Genomic DNA, 17,674 nt, shown 5'->3' with positions numbered 1-17,674 from the left:
TGTTTCTATTACCTTTTTATTATTAGGTAGTGGTACTAAAGTCCCAGACTTCATTTTTTTTTTTTCAAATTGGGCCAGTTCTTCTTGCATGGCTATAATCCAATCTAGGTTAAGTAGGGATTCTTCTACTATTTTGGGTTTAATTTTAGAGATTAAGGATATTTGACTTAGGTTTCTGAAAAATAATCTAGTCTAAACTCTTAGGTCTTGATCACCTATAATTTGTTCAACTAGGTGGTCTGAGCTGACTTTTATTGTTCTAAGCTTAGTTTATGTTTGTTCATTTTCTTGTGATTGGTTTTGTTCATCTTTGTATCCGTCTATTGGGTTTTCACTTGCTCCCCCTAGATTAGTGCTAACTCTAACGAAATCATATGATTGGTATTGAAGTTGAGTTAAGTTATTCTTTAGATTTTGTAATTTTATCGAATTTTACATTGGTTGTTTCCTCACTTCTTAGTGTAGTTTTATTGTAAACTCTATATCCTCTACTGGTTAGGGAGTACTCTACAAAGAATCTATTTTCTACTTTTGAGGTAAATTTTTCTAAGTATACTCTGTTAGGATCCTTCGTACGGAGGCTAGAGAGGGGGGTGTGAATAGCCGACCCCAAATTCGCTTTTCTTTCTACAAATCGAGTTAGCAGCGGAAATAAAACAGTAGAAAGGAAACGGTGAGAAGATCAAACCTCAAACTCGATGGATGTAACGAGGTTCGGAGATGAACTCCTACTCCTCGGCGTGTCCGTAAGGTGGACGAGTCCAGTCAATCCGTCAGTGGATGAGTCCCCGGAAAACCGGCTAAAAATAACTCCTTATGGGTGGAGAAACCTCGCCACAATACTCTTGCAACAGCAAGATGAATGTACAAGAAATACAAGAAAGCAGAAGACAATACAAGTGTAAAAACAATCTTGCCTTCTCGTCGACTGGAAGAAGCAACAGTTCCAAGCGCCTACAACAGCAGATGATCCAGTCGGAAGCTCACGCGAAGCTTCAATGCGTCAAGAGCTCAACAAAGCTCAGCAGCACTGATCACAGTCCAAGAAAAAAGAAGAAGAAGAAGTAGGCTCGCAGCAGCAGCCCTCCTTTTATAACCTGCGGAGAAAGAAGCATAGAAGAAATCTAGCCGTTGCGTCGCAACGGCTAGTGCCCTGATCGGTCTGTGGACCGATCAGGGAACCTACTGATCGGTCCACAGACCGATCAGGGAACTTCCTGATCGGTCCGGGGGACCGATCAGGCTTTATGCTGATCGGTCCCCAGACCGATCAGCCCCTCTTGCGCCTCGCTTCTGTTCGGCTCCTGATCGGTCACCAGACCGATCAGTTATCACACAGTATGCTACTGATGTGTTACTGATCGGTCACCAGACCGATCAGAATATTCGTGGTATCACTGGATCGATCACCAGATCGATCCAGCTCATGGTTTTCGCCCAAACCAAGTCCAAACCAACATCCGGTCAAGATTGACCTGTTGGTACATTGCGCCTAGCATCCGGTCACTCCCTTGACCTGCTAGGACTCCCCGCTAAGTGTCCGGTCAATCCCTTTGACCCACTTAGACTTTTCTCTCCGTACCAAGTATCCGGTCACTCCTATGACCTACTTGGACTTCCCATCACCAGATGTCTGATCACCCTTGATCTATCTGGATTTTCCCTTGCCCGGCTTCACTCACCAGGACTTTCACCTAGCTTCACTCACTAGGGTTTTCACATGGCTTCACTCACCAAGATTTTCACCAACTGCCTGGCTTCACTCACCAGGACTTTCACATCCGCCTGGCTTCACTCACCAGGACTTTCCCGAATACCAAACTCCCTGTTTGGACTTTCCCCGTGTCAAGTCTCCATACTTGGACTTTCCGCGTGCCAAGCTACCTGCTTGGACTTTTCCCCGTGCCAAGTCTCCGTACTTGGACTTTTCCAGTGCCAAGTCTCCATACTTGGACTTTTCGCGTGCCAAGCTCCCTGCTTGGACTTTTCCCGAATACAACTCAAGTCGGGTCAACCAAGTCAACCTTGACCAACGATTGCACCCTCAATCTCCCAAGTTCGTATTCTTGTCAACACATCAGAATACAACTTTTCTACTCTCGTCAAACATTGTCAAACATCAAAATACAACTCGAGTCAGGTCACCCTTGACCAACTCGAGTCAGGTCAACCAGGTCAACCTTGACCTAGGTTGCACCAACATACTCTTGTGTTTAATATGTAAACAGGACATCCAAATACCTTAAAGTATTTAATATTTGGTAATTTATTATAGTAAATTTCAAATAAGGTTTTATTATGTTTATTATTTATTATTATTTTATTTTGTACATAGTAGGCTGTACTAACAGCTTTTGCCCAGAAGTATTTTGGGAATTAGTATTCATTAAGCATTGTTCTAGTGACTTCTTGGATAGTTCAATTTTTTCTTTCCACTATTCCATTTTGTTGAGGTGTGCTAGGGTTCGAGAATTCTTGGTGGTACCCATTTTCTAGGCATAATTTAGTGAACTTATGATTTTTAAAGTCCCCATCATTATCACTCTTAATTCTCTTAATTTTTAGATCTTTTTCATTTTTCAATTTATTTACAAAGATTGCTAAATATTTCAAATATTTCATCTTTATTTTTTAAGAATTTTACCCAAGTGAATCTTGAGTAATCATCAATTATTACTAGACAGTATAAATTTCCATTAATGAACTTAATCCCATATGAGTCAAATAAATCTAAATGTATTAATTCAAGGGTTGAATTTGTTTGAGTTAGATTAGTTGGTTTGTGAGTTGACTTAGTTTATTTCCTTTGTTGGCAAGAATTACATATTGTTAAGTTTAAGTTAAGTAGTTTTGGTAGTCCTCTAATAAAGTCATTTAGTTTGGTAAGGTTTCTAAAGTTAGTATGGGACATTCTCTTATACCATAGCCAGGTTTCCTCTTTCTGTGTCAAGTGACACTTAAGTGAGGAGCTAGCTAAGTTAATTGTATAAATGTTATTATTCCTAAGTCCTTTTAATTTTGTTATAGGGTCTTTTATGTGTTTAATTACACATTCAGTGGATGTAAACCTAACCTTATATTCTGAATCACACAATTAACTAACACTGAGTACTTTATGAATAATAAAGTTAGATTCTAGTTCAATATTACCTATTTTAATTATCATAAGTTTGTCATTATTTCCAAAGATAACTATTCCTAATCTTTTGAATGTCAGGTTTGTAAACATTGTTTGATCCCCGATTATGTGTCGGGAGCAACCACTTCTAATATCCATTTAGATTCAACGAGTAAAGAAAAATTTAGCTAAGTGTGAACTTAGTTTAATTTCGATTGTTAAGTTTTAATTTTTTAAATTTAACTTTGATTTGAATTTAATTTAATTTATTTTAATTCAAGGTTAATTTGAATTTATGTTTGAATTTGAATTTGAATTTGAATTTAAGTTTAATTTAAATTTAAATTTAAGTTTAATTTAATTTTAATTTACATTTAATTTTAATTTTGAATTTAAATTTAAATCATATTCATTTCATCCGATCTATATTTTTAATCAGAAAATCCTATAATTTTGTGAGATGAGTTAAGATGAATTTTAGGATTTAGTTTAACTTGTGTTAAATTTAAGTTTATTTTTAGATTCAAAAAATAGATATTTTTTGGATAAACTTCTAAGCTATAGTAAGTCACCTGGACATCATTAGAGTAACAACGCCTTTGAAAATTTCCAAATAGTCCTATTCACTGAACTTAATACAAAACTTTATTCTAACCAGTTGGGATTAGAAAGGGGTAGCTTCAGTTAGTTCCATTAAGCTAAATGCACTAGGTCGAAGTCATATCTTTCTAAACATGCATAGACAGAGCTTTCTTAACCTACTATTATCTAAAACTTCTCCAGTGTCATTTATCAAGTTAAACTTTTGTCCTTATTTATGTTGGTCCTAATTACCCAGCCGAGTAAATTATTATTTTGGAGGTACCAACTAGTTTAGACCCTCCCCTTGAATTATTGGACTGTGGGTTTAGGTTTTAGATTTGTGTCGATTTGCTTTATAGTTACAATAGACTTTGTTATAATTTGAGTTTAGATTGATCTTGTCTAATTTGGATTTATTTGATTTTAGGTTTGAATTTATTTTTGGAAGTTTAATTTTTGAGGTTGAGAGAGATTTATTTTGACTTACGTGGTGAACTTTATTTTTTGGTACATAGTATTGATCGAGTCTTACTTATATGGTTAGACATGCTTTTAGAACCCAAGCTTTAGTTAATTTCAAAATTTGAGTTATCGTTAAAAATGATTTATATTTTATGTTGAATTTATATCCAAGTCCAGATTTGTTGTACACTGCTCTTTGGGAACCAAGCATCATGTTTAGGTACTTAGTTCCCGAGGAAAACTTTTCCAATTGCCTGTTGAGCTCGTTGACTTGACTTTTTAAGACAGAATTTTCTTCCTCAAGTTTTGCAACTTGAGTTGAATCTTTGTCTTGAAATTGGCTGGTCATCAAGTTCATATTCAGTTGTTCTTAAGGATGTTATTTTCCTTAAGGATAAGTTTAGCATGTTCGTCGGTTTTAATTGATATTTTATTTAGGGAAGCAATTACTCTAAATGAATTTACTCTAATAAAGGAATTTACCTCGAGTCGGTCTAACACGGATGAAGATTCGTGGCTGGACTCGTATTCAGACTCGTCTTCTTTGTCTGATTCGCCTCCAGTTGCCATCAATGCAAGGTAGCTTACTTGCTTCGGTTCGTCAGCTCCTGATCCATCCGAAAAAGATTCGTCCCAAGTCACCTTTAGTGCTTTCTTCTGCTTCCTTTTGATTTTGTCTTTGTTCGGACATTCATGTTTGAAGTGTCCCTTTTTGTTGCAGCCGTAGCATGTGATATTTTCCTTTGAATTGTTGGATGCAAACGTGGATATCTTCTTCATGTCATGTTTGGTGAAGCTTTTCTTGCGTCGAGTGAACATCTTCCTTACCATGTTCATCAATTGCTCTTCTTCATCTGACTCTGATTTGGGTTCAGTTTCAGCTTCAGGTTTAGTTCCCTTTGAAGTACCTGCAAGAAAAGAATTTCCTTTCTTGGCTTTTGGGCCATTAGTTTGTTCTTGTAACTCTAATTCATAAAATAATTCATCTAGTTTTAATTTAGAGAGGTTCCTCAAAACGTTATAGACATCTATAATCGATGCCCACAGTGTGTTTCGAGGGAACGAGTTAAGAGCGTATCTTATTATGTCCCGATTTTTTATTTGGTGTCTGATTAGGTGAAGACCATTGAGGATGTACTTGATTCGAGCATGGAGCTGATTTGCGGTCTCACCGTCCTACATTTTAATGTTGAATAATGAATTAAGAAGTAGGTTGTGTTTCGTTACCTTCAAATCGGGAGTTCTTTCGCGTAGCTTGATGAGCTTGTCCCATAACTCTTTTGTGTTCTCGTGCGGGCCGACTCTTGAGTTATTCTTTTGTGAGTTCGCACTAGATCGTGTTCAACGCTTTAAAGTCGATCTGAGCTTTCTTTTTATCTTCTAAACTCCATCTTTTTGGATCGAGTGGTACTTTGGTTGCTTCATCTACAAGCGCGCGATACCCTCATCAGATGGTGAACCATTGCTCGATGTCCATCTTCAAATAAACTTCCATCCTTTTCTTCCAGTATGAAAAGTCATTTCCATTGAAGAGAATAGGACGAACAGTGTTGAATCCCTCAAGTTGGGCCATTTGATTTGCTGAAAAAGAAAAATAGAAGAAGGTACCAAGACTTAGTCTTGGATTAGTAGTGCTTGAAAAAAAAATATCGACGACTCGAGTGGTGTTGCACTAATTTTGAGTAAAAATCAAATGAGAAAGAATTATTTGAATAGGTAAATTTTACCAATTCAAATAAGCTACGAAAAATAGAAATTCGAAAAAATCCTTCCCCCGGCTTGATTGGTGGTTGCACCAATTCAGAGCAGAACTTGCTCTGATACCACTTGTTGGATCAAGACGCACATGAGTGTTGGGTGCTACTTGAAATACCGTTCTGTTTCCCCTGTACAAAAAAATTTGTACAAGCACAGAACTTTTCCTAACAACCCATGTGCTCTTCAGAAGTTAAACTTGGATTGGAAATGAAACTTAACTTTTTTACTCCAAGTTCAATCTTCAAAGTTAAACCTGGATTGAAAACGAAACTTAACATTTTTACTCCAAGTTCAACCCTTGTGTTATTCTGAAGTTAAACCATATTACAGAATTTGATTAAATATTTATTTCAAGGATCGGTTTCCAGGTCGTAGGCGAGGCACTAGGCCTTCTTGGTTATGAGATCATCAACCACTTTCTAGACAAAGCCTTTCAAAGAAATTGAATATTTAAACTTCTCACAGTAATCTTAGGTTTAACTACAGAGACATCAATCAAAGCACAAGATCGAAACATAAATTAAAACACAAAAATGAATATTTCAGGATCCATACAAAGAAAACAAAACTAGTTGTACTGCAGAATAAATAACTAGTCGTACCTTTCTTCGTAGATAAAAACCTCTTGATCTTCTACCGTATTCCTCTCCTCTTCTTGGACGTCGTGTGGGCGACGATCTACCAAGATAAAAATACCCGAACCCTTTTTGTTTCCAAGACGCCTACCACCAAAGGATGCAAAGAAAAGAACGCCTTCTTCTTCTCCTCTAAACCGCCGACCACCAAGGTACTTCGTCTCTTCGTTTTCTTTTCCTCCAAGCTCCGGCCACCAAGAGAAGATGGGGCGCTGGCCCTAGAGGGAAGAAAAGGGAAGAAGAAAAGAAGTGTGGCGCCGACCCTAGAGGAAAGAAAACAAAGAATGGGGCGTCGGCCTTAAGGGAAAGGAGAGGGTTTTTAGTTGTGGAGAGAAACTTATCAATTCTCAATTGAATTGTTGATTGTTGTGGCACATCCTCCTCTCCTTTTATAACCCTTTGCCCCAGATAAAAAAGGAAAAAAAGTAATAGATTTTTGTTTAGAAAAAATCTCTAGAAAAGAATAATTTCTAAGAAAAAATCAACATAATTCTTTTTAGAAAAATCTCTAGGAAAGAATTAACATAATTCTTTTTAGAAAAATTTCTTAAGAAAGAATTAATATAATTCTTTTTAGAAAATTTCTAAGAAAGAATCAACGTAATTCTTTTTAGAAAAATCTCTAATTCTATTGAGAAAAAATCTCCCTTTTTTTTCTTTTCCTTTCCTTTTCTTTTCTTTTCCTTTTGGTTTGGCCGACCCCTTGCTTGGGCACCAAGCAAGGCTTGGCCGACCCCTTTCTTGGGTAGGAAGCAAGGCTTGGCCGGCCCCTTGCTTGGGCACCAAGCAAGGATGTGGCCGGCCCCTTTCTTGGGTAGGAAGCAAAACCAAAACGGGTGAATGCGATGCTTTATAGAAGCTACAATAGGGGCCGAGAGAAGGAATTGGTTTTGGCCTCCTGATAGACTTGAGCTTCCTATATTCGACCCGAACACTCAACTCAAGTTCATCAATAATAACTCATACCACTAAAGAGTTATTATTAAACTACCGCACCAATCTCATATTACAATATGGGCTCCTTCTTATCATGAGTGTGTTAATCTCCCTGTGTTTAAGATATCGTATGTTCGTTAATTAAATGAGTTACTGACAACTCACTTAATTAACATCTAGCTCCAAGAGTAGTACCACTCAACCTTATTATCATGTCAGACTAAGTCCACCTACAAGGTTTACATAATAATCTTTATGAGCTCCTCAAGGGGACATCATTAACCTAAATTACTAGGACACAGTTTCCTTTTATAATCAACAACACACCATATAAATAATATTATTTCCCAACTTATCGGGCCTATTGATTTAACTGAATAAATCTCACCCTTTGATAAATTAAAGAAATAAATACTAAGTATATGTGTTTGTTATTATATCGAGATTAAGAGTACGCACATCCATAATAACAGAGATTTTGTTCTTTTATGCAGTCAGTATAAAAAGAAGCAACCTCAAATAGTCCTACTCAATACACACATAGTGTACTAGTGTAATTTTATAGTTAAGATAAACTAATACCAAATCACACTATAATCATTCCAATGGTTTGTCCCAATCTATCTTGGTTGTGAGCTACTATTTATAATTTATAAGGAACTGATAACATTATCTTCTGTGTGACACTACACACCATGTTATCTACAATATAAATTAAATAGACAACTGCATTTAACTGAATGCAGACATTTAATCAATGTGATTCTCATTTCAAAATAAATGTTCATACAAAAAAGCTAGGCTTTTAGTATACATCCTAACAATGAGAGGAGGGGAGGGGATGAATCACGTGATTTTCAAAAACTTGTCTTTCTCGTTTTAAAAACAAGAGTATGCAGCGGAAAAAGAAATAGACAGAAATAGAAAAAGACACAAACATAAGGATTTACTTGGTTCGGAGGCTTCGGTGACTTTTACTCCAAGACCTAGGTCCCGCGGCCTTTTGATGGGTAATCCACTAAATACCTCTTCCAGAACCACCGGAAGAAGTGATCGGATACAAGAAATTGGGGCAGTGTAACAGCCTACACTTCCCTTTTAGAACAATAATAAAAATTACAACACTTAATAAAATATTACCAACAATTTGAGAGCGCTTGTATGTTGTTATCAATCTACCAGAGATGATCGGATGACTTAGAAGGGTGGCTTGGTGGCAGACAGACTTCTATGAAGTAGCAGTAGGAAGCCGGAGCAGTGGAAACTTCAAACGGATGCCTAGAGGATCGTAGAAGTGATGATGCTTGAAGCTTGGTCGAGACACCCTTATAAAGGGCGTGGAAGGCGCCTTCCATAGCCTTGAAGGCGCCTCCAACCTGTAAAGTTTGATACCAAACTTGTTGCTCCTTATCTGTGATGAAGTTTGAATTTTATTCTATGGAAGACGTCTTCCATGGCACTAAAGGTGCCTTCTATGAACAGTGCGGAAGACGCCTTCCATAGCATGAAGGCGCCTCGGGCACTGTTCACCTGAGGCCTTTTGTGCTTCTTTTGTCCTATAAAAAGTGTTAGTCCAATAACTTGTAAGACAATGTTAGTACAGTAATAATAAGGAGTAGTAAGTAGACCCTGTCTCCCCGAGATCAGTAGGCGTTAGGCCTAAATTGAACCAACGCCTACTGTCCCTTCGAATAGGGGCGCGCCCTCACTTAGTCACTCTCCTCTAGTGACTTATCTCTACTTACCAGGTGTAGAGTTACCTTCTAGAATCACACATTTGGATTTTAAGAATTGAACATCCCGACTTATCAGAATCGCACATCCGGTCTTCTCCAATCGAGAATTGCACGTCCCGACCCTTATCAGAATCCCACATCTAGACTTTAACCTGTCGGGAATCGAACATCCCAACTTATCAAAATCACACATCTGGTCTTCATCCAATCACGAATCAAATATCTTGACTGGGTTTAGTCAACCCTGCACACTTGGTAACAAAGTTAGATCGCAACACGTCTAACTTTAACCTATTTATCATTCATCAAAACTCAAGTTTGACCATTAATGTTGACTACAACAACACGAATCATATTTTTATTTGAAAATCATTTCTGTTGTTTGGATGTACGTGGTCTCGCCCTCTCTCGCCTACCCTACCTTCTTCCTTCTCTTATGAACAGGAAACCATCATAAGTCTCCTCTAGTTACGAAACCTCCTCCTGAAGTTTGATGGGATTGCAAAAGAGTAATTGGAGTGGGATACTATCGTAAGGGTTTCAAGAGGCAACTTCAAAGGACAAGAACGTTCAAGAACAACATTGTTGAAGAATATCACCGTCGAGGGAAAAATTTCAAGCAAAAGTTAAATTGGTAGAAGAAGATAGATATAGATTTAGCTATGCATGTATCAATTTGCTAGTGTAAAAATGGTGTGTAGTGTAATTAAAAAAATAGTGTAGACTTTTGTAGTAAGAGATAATTACAAAAATCATGTTTACGGTGTTAATGGATGTCTGGCGAAGAATTATGGAACAACATCTGCAATATGGTGTCCTTCATTACTTAATCGATTTGTGAGGTGCTCCACTGTAATGCTAGATTTCAGCTAGACTTTGCTAATACACATTCAGCTAATATGGTAGGTTTTAGCGCGTTAGGCCTGATATGTAATCATATTAGGTCCACTTTGTTCATTGATCAAAATTTTATTTTGATACAATATCTACCTTCTCCTCGCTTAACCCTTCGTAATGATTTGGAGTTTACATAAATTCAAATACACTAGGTCAATCAGTGGATTTTGATCAAACACACTTGTGGACCTAGACATGTTTGATTGTACCCATTTGAAGTCTTGTAAATTTCTGGTGTTGCAAAGACTCAAATGGTGCTATCTAGTGATTATTTAATGCTCTCTAGTGGTACTCCAACATTATGATAAATTTCAGCATGAATGTGAGTCTGATATGATCTCATATCAGACCCAACGTGTGCCTGATATGATTCTATATCAGGCCTAACATGACCTCATATGAGGTAAACTTTAATCCTTGGTTACAACTTTAGTTTTACACCATATCTATCTTTTCCTCGCTTAAGAAAGCGGTTGTGATTTTGGAAAAATATAAAAATTGTAGGTTCATCAACGGGATTATGTCAAAACCACTGATAAATTATAAAAATCTAGTATGTACACCATATTTATCATTACTTGCCCTTTGAATTACAATACCATTTGATTATGTAGTTGTAATTTTGCTAAATTAGTTTGTAATTTATATTTCAAGGATGATCATATTTCTAAAAAAATTCTCTCTGAGATATGAAATACACTTGATGCAAATTATGTCGTGAGATATGGAGCTAATATAGTAGATTTATCTAGAACTAATATTTCATCGTCTTCTGAGTATAGTGGTGTGCGAAATACAAATAAAAATACAAGAAATTTAACATTTGATCTAAATAAAGAAGCAAATATCCTAGAAGATGAGGTTCTGAATCCTTCCACAACACTTGTTGAATACTTTGAGCCTACTTGGAGTGAGGAGGAAGAGCATTAAATTTAAATTGCAGAGGAATTATAATGTAATATAGTACAAGAATGCTTAACTAATGATATACAGATTGAATAGTATAAATTTCCCTCAGAGCAATACAGTGGCTTAGAGGAAGAGTTCCCAATAGCTGAGGATCCATATATTTTGAATTCTTGTTTGCTACAAAGGCCAATTGGAGAGGGCAACAAATGAGTGATTTTTTTGTTGGACATTTTTTTTCATCTCAACAAGAGTTCAAGAATGCACTTGTGAAAACATGTCATGGTTAAATATATGAGATATAACCAGATGACACCAGGAGAAATAGAGTTAAAGCAGTTTTCTTCAATCAACCATGTACATGGAAAGTAGTTGGTCGGGGGAATGTAGAGTTCACTATTACGAAATATATACAGGAACATGTGTAGGTGTCATTTTTTAAAGAGCTAAACTAGTCATACTATCACATATGACATCGTCGTTTAGCACCTTTCTCTGAGAGAGATTTTAAATTGATTCAAGTAAATGATCCCACATAAAGTAAATCGTAAGTATTTGTATATATTCTATCATCTTTATCTAAAAATAGATTCTTACAAGTTAAATATTATTTTCTTATAGGTTAGATTATGTTTTTTTTTATGATGTGCCATGCAGAGAGTTTGATGTTTCCGAGATTAATAGACTTTATACAAGATGAAATGAAAGCTTATAGATTTAGGGTTGGATATAAAATAATGACTAACAAAAACTGGAATGGGAAAGTGTGATTGTTGTATATAGACTATAAAAGATCAACTTTAAATTATAAAATGTATATTTGTAATTAAAAATAAGTGTAATATGGTGTTCTTATAATTATATACTATTTGTTTAATGCAGTTTATGTTGTATCAAATTTTAATTGAACGGTTGCAACGACACAAAAGGTGTTATTCATGACTTATTTGAACATTCTAGAGGGACTCTAACGTTAGGATAAATTTCAGCAAGAATGTGAGTCTGATATGAGATCATACGAGGCCCACATTGGGCCTGATATGATGCCCTATCAGGCCCAATGTGGATATGATATTGGATGTTATCAAGCCCAACGTGGGCCTGATATGATTCACATCAGGCTTAATGTGGAGCTGATACGTTGGGACCTTGACCGCTTTGTTGATTGATCGCAACCAATGTTTTGATCTTGATATTTAAAACTTCACATCATATCTCAGTTATGTAAACTAAAAACTTGGTAGCAATTGCAAAATTTTTTACAAATTCATATAGGTTGGGTGCAATAGTGAGGATTCAAGTCAATAGGGTGTGCTTATAAATTTAAAAAATACTTGAAATTAGGGTTTAAACTCTAACAAAGTTATGAGGAAAAATAATTGATTGTTGTTGTTTTTGTAAATTAAAATTCGAGAGAGTATGTTGTTCATTGAAATCCATCAGGTGCACTATTCCGTGCCCATTGGAATGCCACAAGAACTTCATCATTAATAGTTAAAACTAAGTTTTGATATCATATCTAGCTTCTCCTTTCTCAAACCTTCCTAGTGAATATGAATTTGAAGAAATTCAAATATCCTAGGTCCATTAGTGGATTTCAATCAAAATCTACTGATGAACCTAGATAGGTCTGATTGCACCCATTTAAAGTCGTGTGAGTTTCTGGTGTTATAAGGACTCCAATAGTGCATCTATTACTTATTTAAAACCCTCTAGAGATGCTTGAATGTTATAATAAATTCAACATGAATGTGGGCCTAGCTTGTACACTTCAAATCCACTGTTGGACCTAGCCTATTTGAATTTCTAAATTAATTGACAATCCCTAACAAGTTTTTAGTTTACAGAATAGAGATATAGTCTCGAGTTTTAGATTGTTGGGTCACTTCGGGAGTTAGAGGGGGGTGTTGCTCCATTCTCTTGGATGAGTTGTTGCAATGAAAAATACTTAAGCAAACCCTAACGCCAAAGATTTACTTGATATCCACCTCAATAAGAGGTGACTAATCCAAGGATCCGACCCTCACTCACATATCCACTTTAAAACACTCATTCTTGAAAACACTCCGGAGGCAGAGAAGCCTCATACAAACTTACATATGTTGGAATCCCAAGGTTGTTTTGATGTGATCAAATAAGTTAAGTTAGATCCTGTTTGGTTTAACCCTTGTGTCTAAGTGTGCAGGAGCTTAGGAGCACAGGAAGTCAAGCGGAAGATGCGGCTAGTGAGAAGGACGGCATGGGGAGAAAGTCGACGGGCTCAGTGCGTCCGAGGGACGAGGTGCGACGGAAGAGTACATCGGTGGACGAGAAGAACATACGCGACGTTCGAGGGACGAAAAATTGAGGAGGAAGGCTGCTCGAGGAGAAGGTCGGAACGTGGGTTCGAGTGAGCCCTATTCCGGATGGGTGAGATCACCCAAGCAAGTGGAGCCAGAGCAGAAGACTCGGACCGAGGCGAGCTGAACCGGAGCAGAGGGCCCGAACCGAAAAAGTCAATGTTGTTGACTTTCTTGGTCCAGGCACCCGGACCTGGATGTTATCCAGATCGCGGTCAAACGCGATCTATGTGAGAAGGGATAAAGTTTTATCCCCTCTCAGGCGTCCCGACCAAGGCTATAAATATAGCCTTGGTCCAAGAAGCTCAACAAGACAAGCAATTCTGATTACAACACTTGTATGCTTTCATTGTTAGTTTATCTTCTTTTTTTTTTTGTGCTTGAATGTTGTAAGAGGTTTCTCCACCTGAAAGGAGATATCTATTGCGCTTCATTCTCCTTGGATTAACAACCTCCCCGGTTGTAACCAAGTAAACTCCTGTGCCTCTTCTTTTAGTTTATTGCTCTTATTTATTTATGCAAGTGTTAGTTTAAGAAGTCCGAGAAGGGTTTGCTTTTGTTTTTATGTAGGGAAATTCACCCCTCCCATCTTGTCGGCCTCTAAAGGGACCAACAACATACACAGTAGATACAAGAAGAGAAAGATACAAGCTGATACAAATGAAATCTTACAAGATTTATAATGAAGAAACCCTAACTTGCTCTCTTCTTGCTTGTAGACCCCTCTTGAACCTTGGAAGTGTGGCAACACTTGTCTCCAAGAAACTTCCAAGAACTGGTGTGAAGATCTGTGCTCAGTGAAGAGAGTGAAAGAGAAGAGATGCGGTGAACAGTGCACGCGAACCCCTTTTCTACATGCATAACAGCTATATTTTCAACCTTAATCGACTATCCCAGTCGATTAAGCCTTGCTAAATCTATTAGCTAGATCGATTTAGCAACATTCTATTCGATTACGAGAAATAGCTTAAGTGATTAACCTGATCGCTTGAGCTTCAAACATAAATATTCTGTTCGAAGCAAAAGCGGGCGTAAACCATTGCTCTAATCGCTTACGTTGTGTCTAATTGATTGACTTAATCGATTAAACACCTCTGTATAGTCACGTCAAACCAACTCTTAAGCGATTATGAAAAATGCTTAATTTCTTAAGCTAAGTGTAATCGATTACCCTAATCAATTACTGAACTCTAACCTCTAAAACTAAGTCTAGGGTTCCTTGCCCAACATCTGATCAACCGTGACCTATTGGGACTCCTCATTGCCTAACATCTGGTCGCCCTTGACCTACTGGGACTTCTTCACCAAGTGTCCGGTTAATTCTTTGACCCACTTGGATTTTTCTTCTCGTGTCAAGTGTCCGGTCAACCTTAACCCACTTGGACTTACCATCTTATGCTAAGTGTTCCATCAATTCTTTGACCCACTTGAATTTTCCTAACTATCTAACTTTATTCATCAGGTCTTTTCACCTGGATTCACTCACCAGGATTTCCTTCTGCCTGATTTTACTCACTAGGACTTTCACCTACCTAGCTTCACTCACTAGGATTTTCAACTGTCTGGCTTCACTCACCAGGACTTTCATACCAAGTGTCTGGTCAACACTGACACACTTGGATTTTCAACTTTTACCAACCTTCTCGTTGGACATGTCTTTACCTAACCTCCAGTTATGACTTCCCAATCAAATATCTAGTCAATCTTGACCTACTTGACTCTTCTTCACATCAAACTAGTCAAACCTTGACCAGTGGGAATTGCATCAATAATCTTCCCAAATGGACAATTGCACCTACAATATCCATATATTGTCAAACATCAAAACTTAAACATCACGACTCAAGTTTGAGTCAACTCAAGCTTAGTCAAACTGGTCAACCTTGACCTAGAAAAATTACACCAATATAGATACCATGATCAAAACCTTGGCAGTGATCAATAGACAAAGCAGCCAAGGTCCCAAATTATCAGCCCATGTTGGATCTGATATTATCCCATATCAGGCCCACATGCATGCTGAAATTTATCATAATGTGGAAGCACCTTTAGAAAGCTTTAAATAAGTAATGGATAACATCGTTGAAGTCCTTACAACACCAACAACTCACAAGATTTGAAATGGGTGCAATCGGACCTATCTAGGTCCATAAGTGAGTTTTGACTGAAATGCACTGATGGACCTAGGGTATTTGGATTTCTTCAAATTCACGTTCACTGGGAGGTTTGAGAAAGGAGAAGGAAGATATGGTGTCAAAACTTAGTTCTAACCACTATAAATGAAGTTCTTATGACGTGCCAGTTGGCATGGAATATGTGAACCTGATTTGCATTCAATGAACAACAAACCCTATCAAATTTTAAGTTACGGGGATAACAACCATTTTTTTAACTCATAACTTAGTTACTGTGGAGTTCCTAAATTACAAGCCTAATTTAAATTTCCAAATAGACTTTGTAGACTTGAAACCTAGTGTTGGACCTAACCTATTTGGATTTTTGAAAAATCCCAACCATTACCAAATTTTTAGTTTTCAAAGCAGAGATATGGTGTGAAGTATTAGTTATGTCTCTTTTGACTGATCAACACCACCGTGGCAATTTGGATATTGTGATGTTTATTTCACTACGCAATAGTATTGTTATTCCTATGACAATTTAGTATACACTTTTCACATCATACATATCACTATATTAAACAATAAATACTACATACAAAGATATAAAACTAACAACACTACATAATTGTACATTTACATTCCCTATCTAACTATTTTGCTTACAACACTATGGATAATTAATCTGATATTTTTCAGAACCTGCCCCTCAAAATTGATACAATTACATCAATTCTATTTTTTTTCATGTCTCCTTGTTTAAAGTCTATCTTGAGATCGTATAGAAGATATCGAATGTATTGCATCACAAAGAAGCCAGAGTCAACGTTGTAAATAACATTAGCAATTTAATATTTGATATTTTATCTCAATATTTTCTATTCACACTGTTTGATCTTGACTTACCTGGATTCTTGTTGTAGATATTCTATTGTGAGAGATACTCATTGGTCGAAGGGATTTCAAAATTTGGATCAATAGTAGCAAGGTGCTCATGACTATATTGTTTTAAATCTGATACTTGTAAGATTGAATCGAAAATTAAAATTTTACATCAACTAGCATTTATACTACATTACTAACATACACATAAATATTAGATGTACATCGTTGCTTCAAATTCATATTTGGATTTACTTCCACTTGCAAGAGAATTGTAATGATTGAACGTCATAGTTTTGGTGTCCGCCATCAACAAGTGGAAGTATACATTATCACTGGACAAATGTATAAAAATATATCTAAACTCTTCATCTTCTGTATCCGTCTTTATCATTTGTTGTAAGGCAAACTTACTTGAGGATTTTATTGATGACTACAAATATGCAAAGTTATACATATTTAACCAAATAATAAAATTTATTCAAATATTATATATTCTCAAATTATTTAGATTCCTTACTGTGAAGAAGATTAAACAATATAGACTTCTTGTATGACCTACTAGACGAGGATGCCCCCCTAAATAGAATTTTACTATACGTGTCAATTATCTCCCCTTTTGTAAAAATCTCTCCATTCACACCAGATAAGAAGGAATGCACATTTAAACCAAAGGGTGGTTCCTCCTAAACTAATTCACTTGTAAACCTGCAAAGTAAATCAATGACTATAAATTATGAAATTAAATTAGAGAACCATAAAATTATCTAAATTAGATAATCATATAATTATCTTGACTTATCACTTAATTAAATCAACTATGTATTTAACATTCTTTATGTTCTTTAATTATTTTAACAAATAGGCTACATCTTCGTCTTATTTTTTCTTCTTTGAAGTCTTAAATTACTTCTTCACAAACTATGCCCATAAACACAAAACACATTTAATTAATGAATTAAATCAAACAAAATACTATTTTATATGTAAATACAGACTTATAGTAATGACTTGTTTCCTCATTTTGTTAAGTTGGGCAATCCTAGCTACATCATTTTCTGCCTCTTCTTCAGAATTGCCTTCTATTATTGTGATGATGCCTCTTTCTTCTTCCATATCATCCACATCAATTTTTCCTTTCCCCTTCTCCACAATATCAGGTTATTTTACAAATTTTTTACCCTTTACTTCTGCTAAAATGTTTTCCATAGGCTCGTACATTTGTATATTTCTCCGCTTCCTCTTAGGTAAAATCTGGAGCCACAATGGACAATCAATTGGAGTATCCCTATAATCATAGCGACTT

The sequence above is a fragment of the Zingiber officinale genome, chromosome 1B, assembly GCF_018446385.1.
Source record: "Zingiber officinale cultivar Zhangliang chromosome 1B, Zo_v1.1, whole genome shotgun sequence".
NCBI classification, from domain to species: Eukaryota; Viridiplantae; Streptophyta; class Magnoliopsida; order Zingiberales; family Zingiberaceae; genus Zingiber; species Zingiber officinale.
Note: the sequence above shows the minus strand (reverse complement) of the source record.